This window comes from Plecotus auritus, assembly GCF_963455305.1.
Source record: "Plecotus auritus genome assembly, chromosome: 1".
NCBI classification, from domain to species: Eukaryota; Metazoa; Chordata; class Mammalia; order Chiroptera; family Vespertilionidae; genus Plecotus; species Plecotus auritus.
The window spans coordinates 203,987,307-204,001,422 of NC_137770.1; positions in this window are offsets into that span (position 1 = coordinate 203,987,307).

Genomic DNA, 14,116 nt, shown 5'->3' on the forward strand with positions numbered 1-14,116 from the left:
ATTCTGGAGAAGGAGTTAGGTCCAATAGAGCAGGAAAGGGTGGAGAGCAAAGGCAAGGGGTAGATTACCAATCTGGCTGGAGCTTTATATCAAGCTAGTGGGATATTTCCAGACATCTGTATGAGGTATTGTGTTTCTGAATAGTCTGATCAGGAATAGAAAGGAAGACTATATTCTACCTTCTCCTATCTACCTGTGAACAAAATTCAACCTATGGTGAATCAACAGTGACATGCTTTTACGTTTTATCACCTGGTCTTTCTAGTAGCCCTGGGGATGGCTAGATCCAAAGACAGCAGTGACAGCATCCACAGCAGCAGCAGTCACACTGCTTGGGGTGAGCTAGTGAGCAGAAGAAAATCAGTGATACTTCCCACTTGCGCACATCTAGACTTCAGTATTGCAGAACCAGCTGGGCAAGTTGGTGCACCTCTAGTGTGTCTCAGAGGCAAATGAAGAGCTCAGGTGGGGAGCAAGAGGGGCAGAGTAAAGAGTGAGACAATATACTGTCAGGTCTTGCTTGAGGTCCCATAAGGGACTGGGAGCGGCCACTTCAGTGGGATGGGCTGGCCAAGCAGGTGGAGTACCATGAAAACATGCCCCCCACCGTGAAGATGTCGGCAGCCTTCCTCCAATGAAGACTGAAATTTCTACTCTTCGGTCTATGCTTAAATGGTAGGTGCCAGAAAAATCTTCTGGAGGATTATCAGGAGCATCTTGCAGAAAATTACAGTCCAGAATCCAAGGGATGAGCAAAAATAAAAAAACTGGGACCCGTCATGAATTAGCAAAGCTGGAAGGGAGTGAGATCCTAATAGAATGCAATCATTGTTAAAAACAAACACCTATTTATGAAAATGCAGCTCGTAAAAGAAGCAGGGAAATACGCCATTCTTAATTATTACCTGTTCAAACTAGGTTCACTAAAGATATCCAACCATTCTGCATTCACCAAAGTGAGGAAATATTAACCAAAGCTAATAGTGCCTGCACCATGGGAATGTGAGACACTATGAGGTAATGAAAAGAAAACTACTTGGAAGTAAGAAAAGCTGGATTCCAATTCAAATTCTGCTACTTATATTGTAACTTGAGAAGTTTACTCAACCTACCTGATATCTCAGTTTGCTTTCCAGTTTTATGGGAATAATAGTGTACACTTTACAGCATTGTGAGGATTATAGGAAGCAGCTGAAAATGCTCAGTACAGGAAATCAGCAATTCTCGGTTAAATTAGAAAATACTTCTGAACTATATTTTGTTATGCCCCTTTTTCTTCTCAAATATTTAATTTCACTTGAAAATAGGTGTACCATTATCTTTCTGCACAACTAGCACATAACACCATTGGTTAGATCCTAACCTAATTTTGCTAAGCACTAACAATAACTTTTAAAAAAAATCCTCACCAAGGATGTTTTTATTGATATTTTTAGAGAGAGCGAGAAAGGGGAAGAGGGAGAGAAAGAGAGAGAGAGAGACAAGTAGAGAGAGAGAAAGAGAGACAGAGAGAAACATTGATCAGTTGACCACCTTACCACATGCCTTGATGGGGATAGAACCAGCAACCTAGGTATGTGCCCTGACTGGGAATCAAATCTGAAACCTTTGGGTGTATCGGACGACATTCCAACCAACAGAGCCACCTGGCCAGGGCTACTCTTGCCTTATTTATTTATTTATTTATTTATTTATTTATTTATTTATTGTTACTCTTGCCATTTTTATTTTTTTATTTTTTTTTTATTTTTTTATTTATTTTTTTTTCATTCATTCATTATTTATTATCTCAATTGAGTCTGTTAATGTCTCCTGAATGTACATTTTCATCCATAATGTACAGGTTCTTTCATTCATTCAACAAATTTGTATTGAGCACTTGTAATGAGCTAACTTTGGAGATAGAAAAGTAATCCAAAAAATCTTACCCTTGCCTTCAGGGTGCTTACAATATAGTGGACATGGCATTCTTTAATAAATAATCACATGAGTATGTAATTACACATGGTGCTAAGGGCTGTGAATGAGAACTATTGGGAATAATGAGCACATATAACAGAGGATGACCTAGTCAGACATTCAAAGACTCACTGACAGGTCTCGTCTGGAAGTCCCTGAAGAAGTTAATTTGAGTTTAATTCAAAGGATAATTGAGAATTAATTTAAATTTCACTATATCGGTAAGGACTTCTCTGCCACTCTAATTAAATTGCAAGCACTTTTCATACATCTTATTCCTTTCTATTCTTCCATACAAATTATCATCTTCTAACATGATTTACTTATTTACTATGTTTATTTTTTTTTTCTTTTCAAATTTTTATTAAGGTATTATATGTGTACATATCTTACCATTGCCCCCACCCCCACCCCACTCCCATACATGCCCTCACCCCCCAATGTTTTGCATCCGTTGGTTACTCTTATATACATGCATATAAGTCCTTCAGTTGATCTCTTATTTCCCCCACCTCTCCCTAACCTTACCCCTGTAATTTGACAGTCTGTTTGATGCTTTACTGCCTCTGTAACTATCTTTTTGTTCATCAGTTTATAATGTTTTTCATTATCCCCAAATGAGTGGGATCATGTGGTATTTTTCTTTCATTGACTGGCTTATTTCACTTAGCATAATGTTCTCTAATTCCATCCAGGTGCCTACAAATGGTAGTAATTCCTTCTTTTTTATGGCAGCATAGTATTCCATTGTGTAGATGTACCATAGTTTTCTGATCCAGTCATCTGCTGATGGGCACCTAGGCTGTTTCCAAATCTTAGCTATTGTAAATTGTGCTGCTATGAACATAGGGGTGCATATATCCTTTCTGATTGGTGTTTCTGGTTTCTTAGGATATATTCCTAGGAGTGGGATTACTGGGTCAAATGGGAGTTCCATTTTCAGTTTTTTGAGGAAACTCCATACTGTTCTCCACAGTGGCTGCACCAGTCTGCATTCCCACCAGCAGTGCACGAGGGTTCCTTTTTCTCCGCATCCTCGCCAACACTTGTCGTTTGTTGATTTGTTGATGATAGCCATTCTGACAGGTGTGAGATGGTATCGCATTGTTGTTTTGATTTGCATCTCTCGGATAATTAGTGACTTTGAGCATGTTTTCATGTGTCTCTTGGCCTTCCTTCTGTCTTCTTTCAAAAAGATTCTATTTAGGTCCGTTGCCCATTTTTTTATTGGATCCTTTATCTTCCTTTTATTAAGTTGTATAAGCTGCCTGTAGATGTTGGAAATTAAACCTTTATCAGTGATACCATTTGCAAATATGTTCTCCCATACAGTGGGGTTTCTTGTTGTTTTGTTGATGGTTTCTTTTGCTGTGCAAAAGCTTTTTATTTTGATGTAGTCCCATTTGTTTATTTTCTCTTTGGCTTCCATTGCCCTAGGGGCAGTATCACTGAAAAAGTTCTTTTGGCATATGTCTGAGATTTTGCTGCCTGTGGATTCCTCTAGTATTTTTATGGTTTCCCGTCTTATATTTAAGTCCTGTACCCATTTTGAGTTTATTTTTGTGTATGGTGTAAGTTGGTGATCTAGTTTCATTTTTTTGCATGTATCTGTCCAATTTTCCCAACACCATTTATTAAAGAGACTGTCTTGACTCCATTGTATGCTCATGCCTCCTTTGTCAAATATTAAATGCGCATATTGGTTTGGGTCGATATCTGGATTCTCTATTCTGTTCCATTGGTCTATATGTCTGTTCTTGTGCCAGTACCAGGCTGTTTTGAGGACAGTGGCTTTGTAATACAGCTTGAAATCTGGTATTGAGATCCCTCCTACTTTATTCTTCTTTCTCAGGATTGCTGTGGCTATTCGGGGTCTTTTTTTATTCCAGATGAATTTTTGGAGAGTTCTTTCTAGGTCTGTGAAATACGCCGTTGGTATTTTAATGGGGAGTGCATTGAATCTATAGATTGCTTTGGGTAGTATGGACATTTTGATGATGTTGATTCTACCAATCCATGAACATGGTATGTTCTTCCATCTGTTTACATCTTCCTCTATCTCTTTTTTCAGTGTCCTGTAGTTTTCCGCATATAGGTCTTTTACCTCCTTGGTTAGGTTTATTCCTAAGTATCTTAATTTTTTTGGTGTGATGGAAAATGGGATTGCTTTTTTAGTCTCTCTTTCTGTAAGTTCATTGTTGGTGTATAGAAATGCTATAGATTTCTTGGTGTTAATTTTGTATCCTGCTACATTGCCGAATTCATTTATTAAGTCTAATAGTTTTTTGATGGAGTCTTTCGGGTTTTTTATGTACAATATCATGTCATCTGCAAATAAGGACAGCTTTACTTCTTCTTTTCCAATTTGGATGCCTTTTATTTCTTCTTCTTGTCTAATTGCAATGGCTAATACTTCCAGTACTATGTCAAACAGGAGTGGTGAGAGTGGGCATCCCTGTCTTGTTCCTGTTCTTAGGGGAAATGGTTTTAGTTTTTGCCCATTGAGTATGATGTTAGCTGTGGGTTTATCATATATAGCTTTTATTATGTTGAGGTATGATCCTTCTATTCCCACCTTGTTGAGAGTTTTTATCAAGAAAGGGTGTTGGATTTTGTCAAATGCTTTTTCTGCATCAATTGATATGACTATGTGATTTTTATCTCTCAATTTGTTTATGTGATGTATCACATTTATTGATTTTCGGATATTGAACCATCCTTGCATTCCTGGGATAAATCCTACTTGGTCATGGTGTATGATCTTTCTGATGTACTGCTGGATCCTATTTGCTAGAATTTTATTGAGGATTTTGGCATCTACATTCATGAGGGATATTGGCCTGTAATTCTCCTTCATTGTGTTGTCTTTATCTGGTTTTGGTATTAGGGTGATGCTGGCTTCATAGAAGGAGCTTGGAAGTGTTCCTTCCTCTTGAATTTTTTGGAATAGTCTGAGGAGGATAGGTTTTAGTTCTTCCTTGAATGTTTGGTAGAACTCTCCTGTGAAGCCGTCTGGCCCCGGGCTTTTGTTTGCTGGAAGCTCTTTGATGACTGCTTCAATTTCTTCCATAGTTACTGGCATGTTGAGATGTTTAGATTCTTCCTGATTGAGTTTTGGAAGGTTATATTTTTCTAGGAATATGTCCATTTCCTCCAGGTTGTCCAGTTTGTTGGAATAGAGTTGTTCGTAGTATTTTTTAACAATCCTTTGTATTTCAGCGGGATCTGTTGTTATTTCACCTCTTTCATTTCTGATCTTGTTTATTTGGGTCCTCTCTCTTTGCTTCTTGGTGAGCCTGGCTAGAGGTTCATCAATCTTGTTTATCCTTTCAAAGAACCAGCTCTTGGTTTTGTTGATCTTTTCTATTGTTTCTTTGGTCTCTATGTCGTTTATCTGTGCTCTGATCTTTATTATTTCCTTCCTTCTGCTTACACTGGGCTTTTCTTGTTGCTCTTTTTCTAACTCTTTGAGTTGTTGGGTTAGGTAATTTATTACCATTGTTTCTTGTTTTTTGCAGTAGGCTTGTAGAGCTATGAACTTCCCTCTCAGGACTGCTTTCGCTGTGTCCCATAGATTTTGGATTGTAGTGTTTTCATTGTCATTTGTTGTCATGATGTTTTTTATTTCTTCTTTGATCTCTCTGGTAACCCAGTCATGGTTTAATAGCATGCTGTTTAGTCTCCATGTGTTTGATTTCTTTGGGTTGTTTTTATTGTAGTTGATTTCCAGTTTTATGCCACTGTGGTCTGAGAAGATGCTTGATATGATTTCTATCTTCTTGAATTTGAAGAGACTTTGCCTATGTCCCAACATATGGTCTATCTTTGAAAATGACCCATGTGCACTTGAGAAGAATGTATATTCTGTGGCTTTGGGGTGAAATGTTCTGAAGATGTCAATTAATTCCATCTGGTCTAGTGAGTCATTTAGGATTGATGTTTCTTTGCTGATTTTTTTGTTTAGAGGATTTGTCCAATGGTGATAGTGGGGTATTAAAGTCTCCTACTATGATTGTATTGCTATCAATCTCTCCCTTGATATCCTCCAGGAGTTTTTTTATGTATTTGGGTGCTCCTGTATTGGGTGCATATATGTTTACCAGAGTTATTTCTTCTTGTTGGATTGCTCCCTTTAGTATTATGAAGTGGCCTTCCTTATCTCTTGTTATGTCCTTCAGTTTGAGATCTAATTTGTCAGATATAAGTATTGCTACCCCAGCTTTTTTTTCAGTTCCATTTGCCTGGAAAACCTTTTTCCATCCCTTCACCCTCAGTCTGTGTGCGTCTTTTTTTCTGAGGTGGGTTTCTTGTAGACAGCAGATATATGGGTCGTGTTTTCTTATCCAATCCGTTACCCTATGTCTTTTGATTGGGGCATTTAATCCGTTTACATTTAAAGTTATTATTGATAGGTACTTATTTGTCGCCATTCCTATTCTTTACACCTGTGTTCCTTCTTCGCTTCCTATTTCTTTTTTTTTTTTTTTTACAGCAGACCCTTTAGCATTTCTTGCATTGCTGGTTTGGTGGTAATAAATTCCCTTAGTCCTTTTTTGTCTGTGAAGCTCCTGATTTCACCTTCAATTTTGATTGACAGCCTTGCTGGGTACAGTATTCTTGGATTCAGACCCTTCCTTTGCATGACTTTGTATATTTCATTCCATTCCCTTCTGGCCTGATGAGTTTCTGTTGAGAAATCAGTTGCTAGTCTGATGGGGGTTCCTTTGTATGTAACTTTCTGTCTCTCTCTGGCCACTTTTAAGATTCTTACTTTGTCATTGGTGTTTGCCAATTTAATTATAATGTGCCTTGGCGTCGGTCTTTTGGGGTTCATTTTGCTTGGGACTCTGTGAGCTTCTTGGATTTGTGTGGGGTTTTTCTTCTCTATATCAGGGAAATTTTCTGTCATTATTTCTTCAAAGAGGTTTTCTATTCCTTGCTCAGCTTCCTTTCCTTCTGGAACCCCTATTATGCGGATGTTGTTTTGTTTCGTGTTGTCCCAAAGTTCCCTTAGGCTCTCCTCCTGCCTTTTAATTTTTTTTTCTAGAAGTTGCTCTACTTGGGTATTTTTTCCCATCTTGTCTTCTAGCTCACTGATTCGGTCCTCTGCTTCTTCTAGTCTACTCTTGATGCTTTCTATTGAGTTCTTTACAGCAGCGATGTCATTTTTCATTTCTTCTTGGTTCTTCTTCATTTCCTCTTGGTTCTTGCTCATATTGTCGAATTTGTCTTCCATTCTTTTCAGCCACCTTATGACCATTTCTCTGAATTCTTTTTCTGGAAGGTTGCTTGCTTCCATTTCGTTTACTTCCTTTTCTGGTGATGCCTGCTTTTCTTTCATATGCGGGCTGTGTCTTTGTCTCCCCATGGTCTCTCTTCTCTGGGTGTCTGGTTATGTAGTTCTCTCTCTCCTGCGTCGATTTAAAGGCACAAAATACAGCACTACCAGGTACAACACACAAGGCACTGAACAGGAATGTATTCACGATATTAATAACCTCCAATAAAGGTGACCACCAGAGAAAGGCAAATTAGGGGATAGTAGAGAAAGAAGAAGAGGAAAAAGAAAGAAAGAAGAAGAAGAAAAAAAAAGGGGGTGTCAAAATGAAATTGGGAAAAGGGAAAAAAAGAAGAAAAAAAAGTAAGAGAGACAAGAAAGAGACTAAAAGAAAAAGGGAAACAGACTATATATATTGGGGATAAAACTCCAATAGAACAATCACTTATCCCAGCAAATGCCAGCAACCAGTACCTGGGGATTAATACAAACTACAACACCAACTAATATTGAGTGAGGCAAGGGAAAACAGAAGCACTAAACAAACAAAAAAATAAACAAAAGAAGAATAAGCAAAACAATCTCACAAAAAAGCATAAAAATTCGATATAATCTACATTCAAGCGAACAACAACAAAAGGACAGAGAGAAAAACAATTTTTTGGATAGTTAAGACAGCGAAGAGAGAGGTGTGTATGGACTTGGAGCAGGGGATTGGAGATTAGATATATAAGTAGGGTGAAATTTTAAAAGGGGGTAAACAGAAAGAATAGGGAAAATCTAAAGCAGGAAAGAGGTAAGATAAACAGGACACTGAAAAGGGAAAAGTGAGGAAGAGAGTGATGGCATAAAGGTAGATTTGAGATAGAGTAAAATGATGCTAAAGGAAAGATAAAAATAGAATGTAGAACATTAATCCCAAAACAAAATGAAGAGAAAATAAAACGACACTTAAAAAAAAAAAAAAAGATAAAATAGCAGTAGTAATAATACGGATTGAAAATAAAAATGTAATAATTAAAAAGGTAAAATAAGTGAGGAAAAAAATTAGTTTCTTGAGTAAAAGATGCAAAAAATGAAAATAAAAAAATAAAAAATAAAAATAAAATGTGGAGTAGTGAAGGTCATTCACTTCCTCTGTTGTTCTGTTTGGCACACCTGTTTCTCAGTCCGGACAGTATTGCAGTTCCCTGTGTTCCACTGCTCTTCAGTGATGTAAGCCAGTCCTGATTTTAAGCAGGCGGTGTGTCTTAATTCGTATTCCTTTATTTTTGATTACACAAGAGTCAATTTGTGATTCAGCCCCTGGGTGGCAGTGTTTCTGGATTGACTTCCGGGTTTATCTATGACCTCTCTAGGGAGTGTTAGAGCCTTCTTTCCCTGTGGCACTCACTACTGGTTTGTGGGAGTGGGCTGCCTCAGAGCTGGCTCTCCGATGGTCACTCCCCGCTCCGATCCCCAGGTTCCAGAAAAACAACTTTCCCCTGCAGTCTCCCAGGGTGTCCCCAACTGGGTGAACCTATGAATTGGGCTTAGTAATCAGAAGCAAGAATTTCAAGAGGAAAAAGCCCAAGTGTGCGCACTCCGTGGCTGCGCGTAAGTCTAGCACACCCCTGAAATTCTTAGGGTGTCCCTGCACTTCAGATCAAAATGGGTTGCTTTTTAGAGAGCCCTTCTGTTAGCAGCTCTGAGGACCCCCTTCCACATTCACAGATCACGCCAGCCCCAGCAGCCACCGATTTTTCTAGGCACAGACTTCCCTGGTCCTCCATCTCCCGCAAAACGTGCGTTCCTCTCTCGCACTGGGACCAGAGACCTCACCTTATCCTAGGCGAAATCTGACCTTTCCGTGGTGGAGTGTAGAGCTCCTCTGAACCCGTGTGTTTGCGCCAATTGGGGAGCGTTGTTCTGGGGCTCGCAGCTGTTCTGTGGGTGCCGCAGTTGTGGATTCTCAGGCTTCAGATAAGCTCCACTTTCCGGTTCCAGATGGCGGCGACTCCGCGTCCAAGCCCGCAGCTCCGGGAGGGGACCCAGCCGCAGTGGGAGCTGCCAGGTCAGGGAAACCCCATCTAGCAGTCTCCCACCTTCTTCTGGAGTTCAGCTGTCCCCCAACTTGCCAACAAACACTCCTAGTGCGACCCTCAGCTGTTCTTTCTTTCTGCTCCGGGACAAGGCTCGGAACACGTCTGTCTATTCTGCCGCCATTTTTTTTCCTATATGAAAATATTATGAAAAGGAAATAAGCAGAGGTTGAGGATAGAGAGTGATGGGGTCAGTACTTTAGACAACATGGTCATAGAGGCCCCTTTGATGAAGTGACATCTGAGCCGAGATGTGAAAGAAATGAAAGAGCAAGACTTGAAAGTATCTGCAAAAAACTTTCAAAGGAGAGAGCATAGAAGTTACAAAGACTGAGGACAACACTGTTGTAACTGAGAAGAGATGAGGTAGGAAATATCAGAGAAGTAGTAGGGCAAGGTTATATATGATCTTGTTTGCCACAATAAGACTGAATTTTATTCTAACTGTGTTGAAAGGCATTGAGGACTTGATCCAAGACAGCAACATTATCTGATTAATATTTCAATAAGATCTCTCTGACTTGTATACAGAATAGACTGAATGGGGTCAATCACAGAAGTGGTGACACCATTTAGGAGGCAATACAGTATTGAAGATGACAATAAGTGGTCAGACTTGAATATACATTTTGAAGATAGAAACTCTAGAATTTCCTAGTGGAGTGAATGTAGAAGGGAGTCTAGGATGACTGCAGGGTTTTCATCACGGCCAACTTGGTGAAAAATGGTGCCACTTACTGAGTTTGAAGAGCAGAAAGAAGCAGTTATGAGGAGTAGGAAGAATGAAGTGTTAAGTTTGGGCCATACAAAGTATAAGATGCCGATGTTAAATACAAGTGAGTATGTTGCACAGAGATTTAGATATGCATGTCTGGAGTTCAGACAAGAGCTCCAGACTGGAAGTATAAGTTTAAGAATCATGAACATATAGATAGTATATTTGAAACAAAGGAAGTGGATGAGAGTTAGAAAATAAATATGATAGAGAAGATATCTGAAGGCTGAGCCCTAATAATTTGCAAGCTTTAGTGGTTGGAAAGAGGTAGAGAATTCAGCAAAAAGTTTCTGAGTTGTCCTGTAATGAGCAGTTGTTAGGGAGTTATATAATTTTTCCTTGATTCATATTTTAAGTATTAGACACAGTACCGCCAGAGGCATACTAAGAGCATAGTGTATACTAGCCTGAACATATCTCCTTTGTTAATTCGCAATAAATTAAAGGCAAAAATGTAGCTACAAATTAGTGTCTTGTGATATTTGCTCAATAATCTTCATAACCTTTGATTAAATCTGTTTAGTCAAAAACTAAAGGTACTGTAAATAATTTATGTAATAAAAATGTCTGCTCAATCCTTCAAAAGCTTAGTGCCTAAAAGTGTTTCTTGTGGCAGTCAGAACTGAGTAAATAGTAATTCCATGCTGTAATGTTTCATTGCAAAGGTACGTAATAATCACAAAGCCATTTTATGTAGCAAAGAACACTCTAAAAATTATTACTTTAGGGGATATTTCCCATTCATTTTCTTCAGCAACATAAAGAAATATCAATGAGAAAAAAAGGTATTTCTTGAAATAAGGAACCCATATTTAAATTCTTTCATCAATATTTTCACTTCTGACTTACTATGAGGCTTTAGTCAAAGTGCATAACCTTTATATAGAGAGAGTATAATGTGTGCTGTCCTCAGAGCTCTCTGGAAGACAGCCAGGGATAATGATAATGGGAATTATAGGCGTGTTAGAAAATGCCTCCTTGACCAGCTGTTGTTTTTAGAAATGCCCTATGATTGGCTAAAGAAAGATGGCATGTGACTAACTTCGTATTAGCAAGAACCCTTGTGAAACCATGGTCCATGCCTGACACAAATTTAAAGAGTTAAGTCCCGGGAGAAGGAGGTTAACACTCCTTGTCTTTCATATGTTTTGGATCTCAGAAAAAAGAGTCCGAAATTTCATTCTAGGACCATTTCCAACAGCTGCCAGCTAAAGAGGTAGATGCTATCTAATGACGGGACCACTTCCAGACTATAAACTATAAGGTATGGAAAACAGTGGCTAAAGGATTCATGCATATTTTAAAATCCTTTTGTTTTCTTCCTATTCCCTGGTATAGTTTCCTATCATGTGATATTTTTTTTTTTAGTTTACTTATGCTTACATGTTAAATCTGTCCTGTTCAAATTCTATTCTCTCTCTCCGAAATCTTCAGTGAATGATTAGGCGTTACAATTTATTGCTTAGAAATGTACTTCTAATCAATTTAAAAACATATTGGGATGTTTGTAAAGACATTTGTTTAGTTTGAAAAATTTAACTCAGTTCTTTACAAAGTGTATACTATAGTCTCCTATGGAGCCCTGAGTTGTCATGGGCTGCTGACACTCAAACTAAGGTCTCATTTGCAGTTTCGCTGTGTTGATATGTGCACTGATGGAGCAAAAGCAATATGGTCAAAACTGCCAGCACCTTAGTGTGAATCAAGACAGTGGCACCAAACTGTACTAGAGTCATTATACTTGTGCTTTCAAATTCTCCAGAAAAAAAGAATTCCAGTTTCACTTAAGAATATTCTTGATGAAGCAGTAAAAAAATATTAATTCTATTAAATCTTGATAGGCACAGATCTTCCTAAATGTGCAAGCCAACAAAATGAAAAGAATGCATAAACACTGCTGCATGCTAAGTACAATGGTTGCCTTGAGGGAAGTTCTCAGACATTTGAGTTGAAAGCTGTAATAGCTACTCCTTAACATATATCACCATTTTTACTTGTAAGAGCGACTGATAAACCAATCATGGTTATTTAGACTTGGTTCTTTGGCAAATAGTTTATTTTAAATTAATGAAATGAGACTGTCATTTTAAGGAAAACAATTAATTGTTTTTTGTGATAAAATTCGAACTCACAAGTGAAAATTACAATTTTGAAAACTTGCATAATTTCCTGTACATTTGACAACTTTTTATAATGAGATTGGTGTTGAGACTATGGAATATTAATTTTTGATATTGTATAATGAGATATGTAACAATTTTTACACTATCTTGTTATACATAACTATTAATAACGAACTACAACGTTCGCTAATGACTGATTACTATAATCGTGTTGCATTCATTTCCCTTACGCACCTTATGTGCAGGCACACCATTTCTCTCCACTAATACTGGCAGCGAATATTTTAGCAGCCAATCGCCACATCATTAGTCTTGCACTGACTTGTTTAGTGAGCGCAACAAAAAATATTTTGCTTTCAGAGAACAAGAAAAATAGGTTTATTTGCATTACTCTTATCAATTTGTGCAGTTATTCAGTGTCTATTAAGTTAATGTTTAAGAAAAAATATTAATTTTTATTAAAATGTTCTATTATTTTACGTTAATGATTACTCATTTATTTCAGCCCTTTGTATTCAGCATGTCTCTATCGAAATAAACCTATGTTTCTATGAAAATTGAAGCTTTTGTTTTTTTGCAGCCCACATACACTTAAACCTTGTTTATTTATCCCGTGTTAGCCTTTGAGTTTGACATGCTTGGTGTAGAGTCAAAGAATATACCCAATTATTTGAAGAGGCTATCAAAATACTCCTTCTTTTCAACTATATCTTTGAGTGAGACACAATTTTCCTAAAATATTCTCATCAAAACAGCACAATGCAATATAGCGAGTTCCAAAAGCAGATAGACATAAAACAAGTTTCATAATTTTTTTAAAAATATAGTTCTTAAAAATGTCATTTTAAATGGTTTATTATTGTTATTGTAAATAAATAAATATTAAAGTGTTAATTTTAAATTTCTAATAAAGTAAATATTAGTAGATAACTTACATAAACCATAGCTGTTTAGGCTCCTCAATAATTTTTAAGGGTATGAAGTGGTCCTGAAACCAAAATGTCTGAGTACTTCTGATTTAATTTTTTGCAAGGGAGAAGTCAGCCATAACAGAACTGTATAATTATAGGGTGTTAATTTATTAGCCTTTAAACTGTATTTTAAAAATATATAAGCCCACAAAAAGGTTATTTTTTTAATCATTCACTGACTCAGCCCATCACATATTTAACTAAGTGCTAATGCATCTAATGACTGTGCAGATCAGAAGCTTAAAAAAGTATAGTGTTAGTGCTTCAGATGTTTTGTGTGTCTTTTATTGCTTATCTCCTGGCCCCAGGCATTTAACACAATTACTTCCACAATCATACTGAGGATCTCTAACAATATATATATTTTGACGATCAGAACTTTATTTTACCCTACTTCAAATAGTCTTAGGTTGGTCATAGTCCTGTTATTAAAATCCTGGAAGTATAATTATTTTAGGAGAGAAAGAGGCATTATAAATGATGTAGTCCAAGCTTTCTTTTGGCAGAGACCGAAATAGAAGCCCAGAGAGGAGTAGATAATATACACAGATTGTGACTAATTATAGAATAAAATCTGGTTTCTTAGTCAAATACTCTTTTCAATATACTGCTATTTATTCTCTACTGATATCTACCTTCTGACAAGGTGAAATCTTTGTTTTTGAGTGCAAAATATTGAATTACAATGTTATAGCAATTCCATAGACCTAAGCCAGTGCTTTCACATAGTCCTTCAGTCCACCAGGAGGGCCTAATTTTATTAAGTCAGTGTTTTGAGGTATTAAATTAGAGGTGAAAAGATTGAATACTGCAAATTAAATTTGGAACTTTAGCTTAATTTTCTAGTTAGTACTGTCCTAGTTGCTACTACCATACCTGTTTTATAAAAAATAATTTTTTATTGTGATTATTCAATAAGATTGCTAAAC